Genomic DNA, 10,897 nt, shown 5'->3' with positions numbered 1-10,897 from the left:
ACATTTAAGTTAGCCAATTGCTACCTAAGCTAACTGTACCTCTGAGAGCCCTAGAATTATTTACTGTTGAAATTGTTTTTAATCATTGGCACATTTTTCTTAGCAAAGAGGTACATGCTTTTCAAATATGCTCTATAGAACAAAATCTTGTTAGCAGGCAGCAAATTCTATTGGTGCTCTGGTGTGGACTCTCCTGCAAAATTGAAGAAATACAAACAGAACATTTTTACTACCTTAACTATTAAGCTATAACTATTGATCACATCTGCAAAAAACAGTTCAGATATTATTACAGTATCTTAAGTATTAATGGAATTCAAAACAGTGCTGCTATTGTTAGTAATTATGACAATTTCTGTTTCTCATGGGCTCAATAGACTGTGGATGTTGAATAAGGCATTACGGTCCCAGAGTCCCTTATTGTTGCAAGGTTTAAAGGTCTTGCTGTTGCTCAGGTGAGGGGCAAACACAGGATTTGTAGAGGGGGGTTTACATACCACACCACCAGTGGGTGTGACCAGCATGCATGGAGGAGTGGCTATAATATTAGACAATGTATGGCTGCTCTCCAACTCTTCCTATCCCTATAATATACATGGGCAATGCTACATGCACTACTGTTAGGTGCACGCAGTGCTCCCTTTTCAAGCAGAGTTGTATGAAGCGAGGGAAGGGTTGAGCCACCTCTATTATACAGTGCCCCAGGCTTGGAGGGGGTTTCCAGATACTAGTAAACCCCCCCCCCCTATGTTTGCATATGCAGTTTGAGTACACTCTAATCTCTTAGAGGAGCCAGAACACAGGGGATGCAAGCAATTTTATTTTTCATGCATGTGGTGCGATTTTAAAGTTGAGTGTGTCTGGCAGGTCACGGTAGATATGCTTGCATGAAGCATCACAATAGGTGCATGATAGCATTATCTCTCAGTATGACGTGACTACTCTTGTGAACTCTGATTTTTCCTACTAGTTCCATGTTCTGTATGGTTCCCTACCCTCCTTATTTGTAAACCATTTGACCCCCGCATAAGACCTCTGGCACCACATACTAGTAAGCAATACTTATGTTGAGTAAATCAGGGGCTGCTGTAGGTGAAGAACACACTAGCCTAGTCACTTTAGCTAACAAATGGGCTGTGGGACTAAATGTGACATCTCTTTAGAGAGGCAACTCATGACTATCCCTGGTTAGTGAATAAGGAGCCACTCCATAAATCCACCTACACAGACACTCACTAGATTAATACAGTGCACATAATGGAATCAGTTGCTAGGTAGAGTTGACCCTAGTGTACTCAGAAGCTGCAGATATGTAGGACGTGATTCATTAAGGAAAGTAAGGCAAAAAAAGGGAGTAACTTTTCTCCTGGACAAACCATGTTACAATGCAAGGGGTGCAAATTAATTTATTATTTTGCAGATAAGTTAAATACTGTCTGATTTTTCATGTAGCACACAAGTACTTAATAGCTTTATTTGTACACTAAAATGTAAAGTTGATCTAGGACATGCCTTACCCCAACTATAAATCTGCCATCACATTTTAAATCTACACCCCCGTCCAATGCAACATGGTTTTGCCAAGGTGCAAAGTTACTCCATTTTTTTGCTTTCATTTCCTTAATGAATCAAGCCCGTAGTCACTAACCATCTCATCTAGGAAGAATCGCTACCCACATTTTTTCCAATTGAGTAATGGCTCACCTGATACTTATAACAGTAGTAAGACATTAGGTGTGTCAAAAGGCATAAGACAACACTTGGATTGCAATCTCATGCTTTAGTAGGACCAGTGAATATTAATGAAGTGTCACGCACTGGACCCTCCGGCTCACTTAACGGGGTCTGGTAACCAAGGTCGGCCTCCTCCTTGGGACCCCACTGCATCGGTGATGCTCCCTCTGTCTTCCATTAGCGGCTGGCAACTAGGATTGCGGGAGTGCGCATGCATTGAACATTTTATTCCCCTCCCCCTCATCCTGCTGGCTATTTAAAGCATCTGTTCTGGCAATATGGTGCCAGATCTTCATGTCCTGTTAGTTCGCTAGCTGCTGGATTGTTTGGCTCCTGTATTCCTGTGTATTCCTTGTGTATCCTGCAACCGTTCCTAATCTGCAGATCCTGGTATCCAGCGCTATATGCTTCTCAGCTAATCCTGATATCCTGGTATCCTGTATCCGTCACTATTCAAGTAATCCTTGTATCCTGATATTCCTGTTCTGGTCTCCTCTTGTTGGACATCATACTCTCCTGATGGTCGAGCCTGGTACCCATCCGGAGAACCATTAGTTGCGTGGTGTAAGCAGTGTAAAAGGGTGTCTGTTTTGGTAGTATGGGGTTCTAATAATCTGGCAAATGTGTTGAAACCCATTTAATAATGTTATTTATGACTATTACCGCCAACCAATTCCTCGCAAAGGTAGTTCTGATTTGACCGAAGAAATATAATTCTTATTCTTCCGAATAATTTATGCTTATATCTTCAAGAAAAAAATGCAGACAAGATGTAGCTAACTTTAAAATGTTTTGCATTCTTAGTTACAATTCTAATGTTAAAACTCGTATATATATATTATAAAACAGTATATTATATTATATAAACTCAACAGGTTTTGTTCGCTTTATTAACATGGGTGGTATAGCATAGATGTTCATACAATAAATTACATTCATTGCCTGTTTAATAAATGTACAAGTTATTTTATCTGTGTTTATTAGCTTTTGTGTGGTGTAAAGGTATGTGTGAGTCAGCCTCACCTATTGTTAAAGGTGTGTGACTGTATGGTAGGAGGGTGCAGTATAAATCAATGCCTATTTTGAAGGCTGGGATGTGCTCTGTATTGTGTGTGTGTGTGGGGGGGGGGGGCTGTGGGTAAGAGAGATAGACCCTCAGGTTAGACTCCATTGTAAGCATTCAAAACACATTTCACTCTTCCATCCATTTCACAAAATATCATACTGTAAACTCCATTTATTTCACATTTAAACACACATAAACTTCTACCATTCTTTCACATATAAACTTCTATTTATCTCTCATGGAAACTTTTATCTTCACAGCAAAAAACGTTATTTACCTCACAGAGGAGCCATATTGTCTAATGATGATGAACACATTCATTTACTATGGCAGCCATCTTGAGGCATAGATGGATTAGAGATCAACCACCATTTTCTCTATTGTCTGAAACTCAACCTGCTCTAAACACATTGTATATCACCTTGCTGCCATATTAACTAACAAAACTGAACAAATTTACACTCCAGTGTCTTGTGATACATAAGATAATACCTATCTTATTGGTGGAGTTAACCTTCCATAGGAAGTGCTCACATCATGTGATATGCAAATCTTCAGCTAGTATTCAGGTTTACACAACAGTTATGTGCAGAGTCACTTTTCTTATTCAAGTATGGCTGAATCTGAAGCTCATATATTATAAAATGGAATATAAACTAATAGATTATATATATATATAAACTTGTTCAAGCAGCAAATACCAATAATAATCATCATCATCTATCCATTTATATAGCGCCACTAACTCCGCAGTGCTGAACAGAGAACTCACTCACATCAGTCCCTGCCCCATTGGATCTTGCAGTCTTAATTCCCTAACAAACACATAATGAGAGACTAGGGTCAATTTGATAGCAGCCAATCAACGTACTAGTACATACATGGAGTGTGGGAGGAAATCGGAGCACCCGGAGGAAACCCATGCAAACACAGGGAAAACATACAAACTCCTCACAGATAAGGCCATGGTCGGGAATCAAACTCATGACCCCATTGCTGTGAGGCAGAAGTGCTAACCACTAAGCCACCGTGCAGACCAATCCTCCTTATGTGGGTCCCTGGCAAAAACCTTTGCTACGTTAGGATCCATTCCTCTGTGGCTGGTGGAGCTAAACCAGGCAGATTGTAAGAAAACAAGTGTCCCTGTGTACTATGTAATAATAAGTCTCTTCGGCATGTCAGAGCTGTCATGGAGATGGGCCCATGAGTTAGTCTAGTGGAGATATCTTACGCAGTTATACCAATAATATGCTGTGTCTAGGCATATAGACATACCTTCAGGAAGGTCAAGTCATTCACAATTGTATATACAGCCCAATGAATTGATGGTAAATAGATTTTAGTCAGGTAGTCTGTTCCTTCTCTGCACACAGCAACGTTTGTGCCAGTTCAGTCTAAACACTTTCCTGAGCTAATCTCCCCATGTGTGGTCAACTTTAGTGTGCATTGTACTCTTATCTTTTCAGTAAGTAATAAAAACATACTAGTTAATATTTTGCCATTTGATTGTGGTGATATAGGCTACAGAGCAGGGCCGGACTGGCCTTCTGGCAAATGCCAGAAGACCCGATGGCTGGATGGGCCGGACCGACTCCTCCTGTCTTCTTGGTGGCTGGGTTGATTCTTGCGGGGGGGGGGGGGGGGGGTTGTCGCGGGGGTGCCGTCATTCTCGGGGGGAGGGGCAAGAGTGTGAGAGAGCCAAGGAGTGGGGAGTGCTGGGAAAGGGGGTAAGAGAGCCAAAGGAGGTGCTGGGAGAGGGGGTGAGGGAGCCAAAGGGGAAGTGGGTGCTGGGAGAGGGGGTGAGAGAGCCAAAGGGGAAGGGGGTGCTGGGAGAGGGGGTGAGAGAGCCAAGGGGTAGGGAGTGCTGGGAAAGGGGGTGAGAGAGCCTAAGGGGAAGTGCGAGGGGGTGAGAGAGTCAAAGGGGAAGTGAGAGGGGGTGAGAGAGCCAAAGGGGAAGGGAGTGCTTGGAAAGGGGGTGAGAGAGCCAAAGGGGAAGTGCGAGGGGGTGAGAGAGTCAAAGGGGAAGTAAGAGGGGGTGAGAGAGCCAAAGGGGAAGGGGGTGCTGGGAGAGGGGGTGAGAGAGCCAAAGGGGAAGGGGGTGCTGGGAGAGGGGGTGAGAGACCCAAGGGGTAGGGAGTGCTGGGAAAGGGGGTGAGAGAGTCAAAGGGGAAGTGAGAGGGGGTGAGAGAGCCAAAGGGGAAGGGGTGCTGGGAGAGGGGTGAGAGAGCCAAAGGGGAAGGGGTGCTGTGAGAGGGGTGAGAGAGCCAGAAGGTGCTGTGAGAGGGGGTAAGAGAGCCAGGGGGTGCTGGGAGAGGGGTGAGAGAGCCAGGGGGTGCTGGGAGAGGGGATGAGAGAGCCAGGGGGTGCTGGGAGAGGGGGTGAGAGAGCCAGGGAGTAGGGGGTGCTGGGAGAGGGGGTGAGAGAGCCAGGGGGTGCTGGGAGAGCGGGTGAGAGAGTCATAGGGGAAGGGGGTGCTGAGAGAGGGGGTGAGAGAGCCAAAGGGGAATGGGGTGCTGGGAGAAAGGGTGAGAGCCAAAGGGGAAGGGGGTGCTGGGAGAGTGGGTGAGAGAGCCAAAGGGGAAGGGGGTGCTGGGAGAGGGGGTGAGAGAGCCAAAGGTGAAGGGGGTGCTGGGAGAGGGGGTGAGAGAACCAGGGGAAGGGGGTGCTGGGAGAGGGGGTGAGAGAGCCAGGGTGGTAGGAGGTGCAGGAAGAGGGGTGAGAGAGCCGGGGGGTAAAGGGTGCAGGAAGACGTGTGAGAGTGCCAGGGGGGAAGGGGGTGCAGGAAGAGGGGTGAGAGAGCCAAAGGGGAAGGGGGTGCTGGGAGAGGGGGTGAGAGAGCCAAAGGGGAATGGGGTGCTGGGAGAGAGGGTGAGAGCCAAAGGGGAAGGGGGTGCTGGGAGAGCGGGTGAGAGAGCCAAAGGGGAAGGGGGTGCTGGAAGAGGGGGTGAGAGAGCCAAAGGTGAAGGGGGTGCTGGGAGAGGGGGTGAGAGAACCAGGGGAAGGGGGTGCTGGGAGAGGGGGTGAGAGAGCCAGGGTGGCAGGAGGTGCAGGAAGAGGGGTGAGAGAGCCGGGGGGTAGAGGGTGCAGGAAGACGTGTGAGTGCCAGGGGGGTAGACGGTGCAGGAAGACGTGTGAGAGTGCCAGGGAGGAAGGGGGTGCAGGAAGAGGGGTGAGAGAGCCAGGGGGGAAGGGGGTGCAGGAAGAGGGGTGAGAGAGCCCGGGGGATAGAGGGTGCAGGAAGAGTGGTGAGAGAGCCAGGGGGGTAGAGGGTGCAGGAAGAGGGGTGAGAGAGCCAGGGGGTAGAGGGTGCAGGAAGACGTGTGAGTGCCAGGGGGGTAGACAGTGCAGGAAGACATGTGAGAGAGCCAGGGGACAAGTGTTAAAAAAAATAAAAAATCAAGCCTTCATACTCCATTCACTTATATTTTCCATACCCCCACTTCCAAATTTCTGATTCGACCACTGCCCTCTGTTCCTGCTCCCAACTTCCTGTGTGAGCTGACATCTGCTGATCACTCCTTGCCCAGCGCCCAGTAGGAGAACAGAAAACAGGATGCCATAATCAGGTAAGTTCATATATTTTCTCGTGTGCAATGTGTTTTTAACCATCCTTTCTTGAACCAGGGACACTACAGCGTATCCGAAAATGTTTAACACTATGTATTGCTCATTATTGCGCTGTAATGTTTGTTGCATATTTATCTGTATAGAGATTTTTAATTAAGAGGAAAAAACATTGCTTTTCATAAATTTTATCTATGATTGTGTCAATATATCTATTTTTGTTTGCATTGTAAATGATGTATTAGGCTGGTCTTGGGACTCACACTCAAGGGGGTATTCAACTGACGGCGTTAATACGGCAATCCTGCGCGTAAATACCGTTAATACGGTAATTTACTCGCTGGATTTCAGCTCACAGCTCAGGGAGCCGCGAGCTGAAATCCAGCGAGATATTACCGTATTAATGGTAATATTTTTCGAGCGCGGGATTTTCGGCGATCCCACCGTCAATGGAATATGCCCCTCAGTATCTGATATGCTGTACCTATTTTTATTTGTGAATGAGTTTTTGTCTGGGCAATACTAATGATTTGGGGGCACTGCTATGGTATAATGTTATTTGGGGGCACTATTGTGGTATAATATGATTTGGAGGCACTGTTGTGACATAATATGATTTGGGGGCAATACTATGCCATAATATGATTTGTGGGCACTTCTGCATGACCAAATATGAATTGAGGGTAATACTATGTGGCATAATATGACCATGGGGCATTACGATGTGGCATAATATGAACTGGGAACACTACGGTGTGGCATCATATGAACTTCTGCCAAAGGCAAGTCTTTCATTGTTGAATATGATGGGAGCCCAAAGAAGTTGCTGTATCGGGGCCCAAAATTCCTCTTGTCAGCCCTGCCTGTGAGTCAAGGGGGTAGACGTCTCCAGGTAAATAATCTAAATGTTTCCTATCTAATCAAACTGATGGATCACATCCAATTATCTCTCACCCACCTCCTCTGTCCCCCTTAATTTATATACTGTGTTATTTAAAATGAATAGAAAAGACGCATATCCAGTTACTGTAGTAAAAAAAAAAAATTTTCTCTGACATTTTGCTGTAGATGGAAATACTTTTAATGCGGCCGTGTGGGTTCAAATGATCATTATATAGTTATGTTTTTTTTTAGATATATGTTAGAGTTTTATTTCATGTGGAATGATTCATGAAAATTCTGCCATTATTATTTAATTAAGGGAAAAGGGTACCTGTTACCTATATGTGTGTAAGTATTCTGTTCGTTGTTGCTATTTTGTGGGAGGTGATGCCGGATGCTGTAATGTGGGGGGTGATGCTGGTTGCTGTAATGTAGGGGGGTAATGCTGGTTTCTGTAATGTGGGCGGATATCGATGTAGTATGAGTGTGTGTGGGTGGTTATTTATTGCTGTAATTTGGGTACTAATAATGTATTGTCATGGTATTTATTGATGTAATTGGGGTGCTAACAATGTAATGTTCAAGGTCATTAGGAGAAATAAATACCCCCCCCCACACACACACTCATACTACATCATATTGCACTGCGCCAGCAACGCGCACTGCGCCAGCATCAGTGTGCAACAATATAGTGCATGGAGCCCACAACACGTGGGCCTGTGTGCTTTAATTGCCAGGGCTGATTTTTAGTCCCAGTCCGGCCCTGCTACAGAGTGTAGAGAAAATGAGTATTTCTGACATTTTTAAATAAAAAATTATAACATTGTTACGAGCCGCGGCGGTGCCCAGCCGCCGCGACTCACTCACCCGCGTCCCGGCCGTCGCCATGGCGACCGGGACGTCATTTCCGGCCATAACCCGGCCGTTGCCGGGGCAACCAGCAGACGCTTCAGAGCTGCGTCCCGGCAATAGGAGGAAGCCGGGCGCAGCGTTCTACAGCCTGTGGGCTAATTAATATGGGCAGATTATAGGAGGCAATTACAGGCATTAGCCTGCAACTGTGCAGGCCAGGGGCAAGCCCTGATTGGCTCTATTAGTGACTGCTCTATTAACCTGCAGGAGTGTGTTTTACCTGTGATTGGTTCAGCTGGGTATTTAAGGCAATGAGGTCTGCTGCCTCATTGCCGGTTATAGCTTCTGTGCTCCAGTCTGCTGACCTGCTTGTTCCAGTTCCTGTATCCTGTATCTACGTTTGACTTCCCGTGTATGACCCTTGGCTTCGTATTGGACTTCGCTTGTGTTTCCTGTGACCCTGATCCTTGGCTTGTTTACCCGTTCCGCTACTTTGCCTGTGACCTCTGACCTCAGCTTGTTCATCATTACTGTTACCTGCTGCCGGCCTTTGACCTCTGCGTGGACCTGACTCTTCTTGCCTGGGTTCTCCCCAGCCGGTACACACTTCACGACCCTCTGTCAGTCTGCAGCCCAGTCTGTCCCCACCATCAGGGGCTCCAGTGAACACCTGACTGGCAGAGTAGACTCCGGGTTGTGTTGTGCCGGCTGGAGGGGTTCCTAACAAACATCACATTCTATATGATCTATGCCTAATGCCATGGTTAGATAATATTTACATGGGCGAGGTCAGGGAAGGGGAGGTTACAGGTGCCCAGAATCCTCCCTCCAGATCAGACTTTCTGATTAAGTAGAGTAAGTTACTGCCATTTCTATCACTGCAGAAGCGCTTGAAGTGGCTCTTACAAGGCAGTGTGATTTGTAGACTTCCAGTTTTTCAGAGCAGGATGTATATCTGATATAAATGCACAAATACAAATATAATTATTGGCGCTCTCCAGCATACAATTTAAAATAGTCTTTTATTGCAGCATTTTTGTTTCCTTTGAGACTTTTCTCAAAAAAGACTGAAACGTCAGAATAAAAAGACTATTTTCAATGTTATGCTGAAGAGTGCCAATCGTTATATTTGTATGTTGTTCTTCCCATTCTGTGGAAATTATTGAGCACCCTACACAATGACTTGGAAGCGGTGAGCTACAATCTTTTGTGATTGCATACTTTATAGTGTTTGTACAGGATATTTTCGTTAAAGGCAAAGTAGTAATTTCACCCTGTCAAAACTCTGCCCTTGATAGATTCTCTTTTGGATTCTTCAGGCTGAAAAATCTAAAATGAAAAAACAATTGTTTTGTGAACAAAAGTCTTTTATTGTCTTCATATTATACTGTGTGTGCACAACTGTGTTATCAGTTGCTAAAGAAGAAAGTAGTAGATAGGGGCAATACCTTTCAATGGTGCAGGAACGATTTAGGGCCTGATTCATCAAGGCATGTATCTGCCGATTTTGTGCGTATCGTAGGCAAAATCGCTCTCAGTGTGGACAGAACCGGGACATACGGTCGTGAACGCAGCAACATTTGCTTCATTTTCAGGCGTAAATGACACCTATGGCAACCCACGGTTTCGGGAAGAGAACAGGGTTGGATAGGGGTTGGTACACGTAGCCAATATACAGTACAGTCGTTCCCCTGCCCATAAAACAGCTTCCAACATCGGCGCATTTAGGAATATGCTGGTTTCTCAGACAGCCTGATTCTGCTAGGGGCTAGCCTAAGTCACAGCTGTCAGCCATGAACAAACACAGCTTCACAAGCGCATCATCTAATGCAAGCTTGAACTATTCTCTATAATTATAGCCACACCCCCGAAGCATACTGGTCACGCCCACTGGCGGTGTGGCATGGAAACCCCTCTCTACAAATCCTGCGTTTGCCCCTGGCCCCTCATCAACAATGCTGGTCTGTTTTTAAAAGTTATGTGTCCGTTGAATAGTATTATCACCTGCTTGTATACAATAGTATTGTGTGTTTAATGATCTGTGTGTAAGTTCTTCAGTCTTTTCTATGTATTCTACTATATATAGCTATGTAGTAACACACATCATTTTTATGTTATGTTGAATGATTGTCATAAAATATATTTTTCTTTTTTTTGTATTTGAATGTTTTTATTGTTGTCTTTTTATGGCAGAGGCATAATAAGCCTGGCAAGGTCACTTTTGATGTAAGTATGTTTACAATTTTAATGTACAAGCAGACTGCAAAGCTTGCAAGGCATGAGGTAATTTGTTTATTCGCCACTTTCATCCATCTTTCTTACATATAGCCAGTCATGGACATAACGTAGGGCTATTTTCTATGGTTGTGCTCTCAAGTTGGGTGTTGGATTCGTACAGATAACATTCTTGTAGTGCCTGCTGCCGACTGACCGCTGCTTCCTCTTCCATCTGATCCTCTTCCACATGATGGAAGCGCTACGGAATATGTTGGCGCTATATAAATAAATTATGATGATGATGATGATGATGGGCCTCCTCCTGCACATCACCAGCATCTGCATCATCACCTTTAAAATTATTGAAATATAAAAAAGGCTACTCACAGGCTAACAAAGCCCAGACCAGCAAACAAACAGTTATCTCTTCAAACCTCCAGACTGTTACACAAATGTAAATGCAAGCACACACTAGGCTTATTAGTCAAATGTATCAAGAAATCACACACCGGCATTCAAAGGGTTACTTGGTCGAGCTATATTCTTCATAACAAGTTAATGGGTTTGTTAGAGTATCAAGGA

Source organism: Mixophyes fleayi, chromosome 11 (genome assembly GCF_038048845.1).
Source record: "Mixophyes fleayi isolate aMixFle1 chromosome 11, aMixFle1.hap1, whole genome shotgun sequence".
Lineage (NCBI taxonomy): Eukaryota > Metazoa > Chordata > Amphibia > Anura > Limnodynastidae > Mixophyes > Mixophyes fleayi.
Note: the sequence above shows the minus strand (reverse complement) of the source record.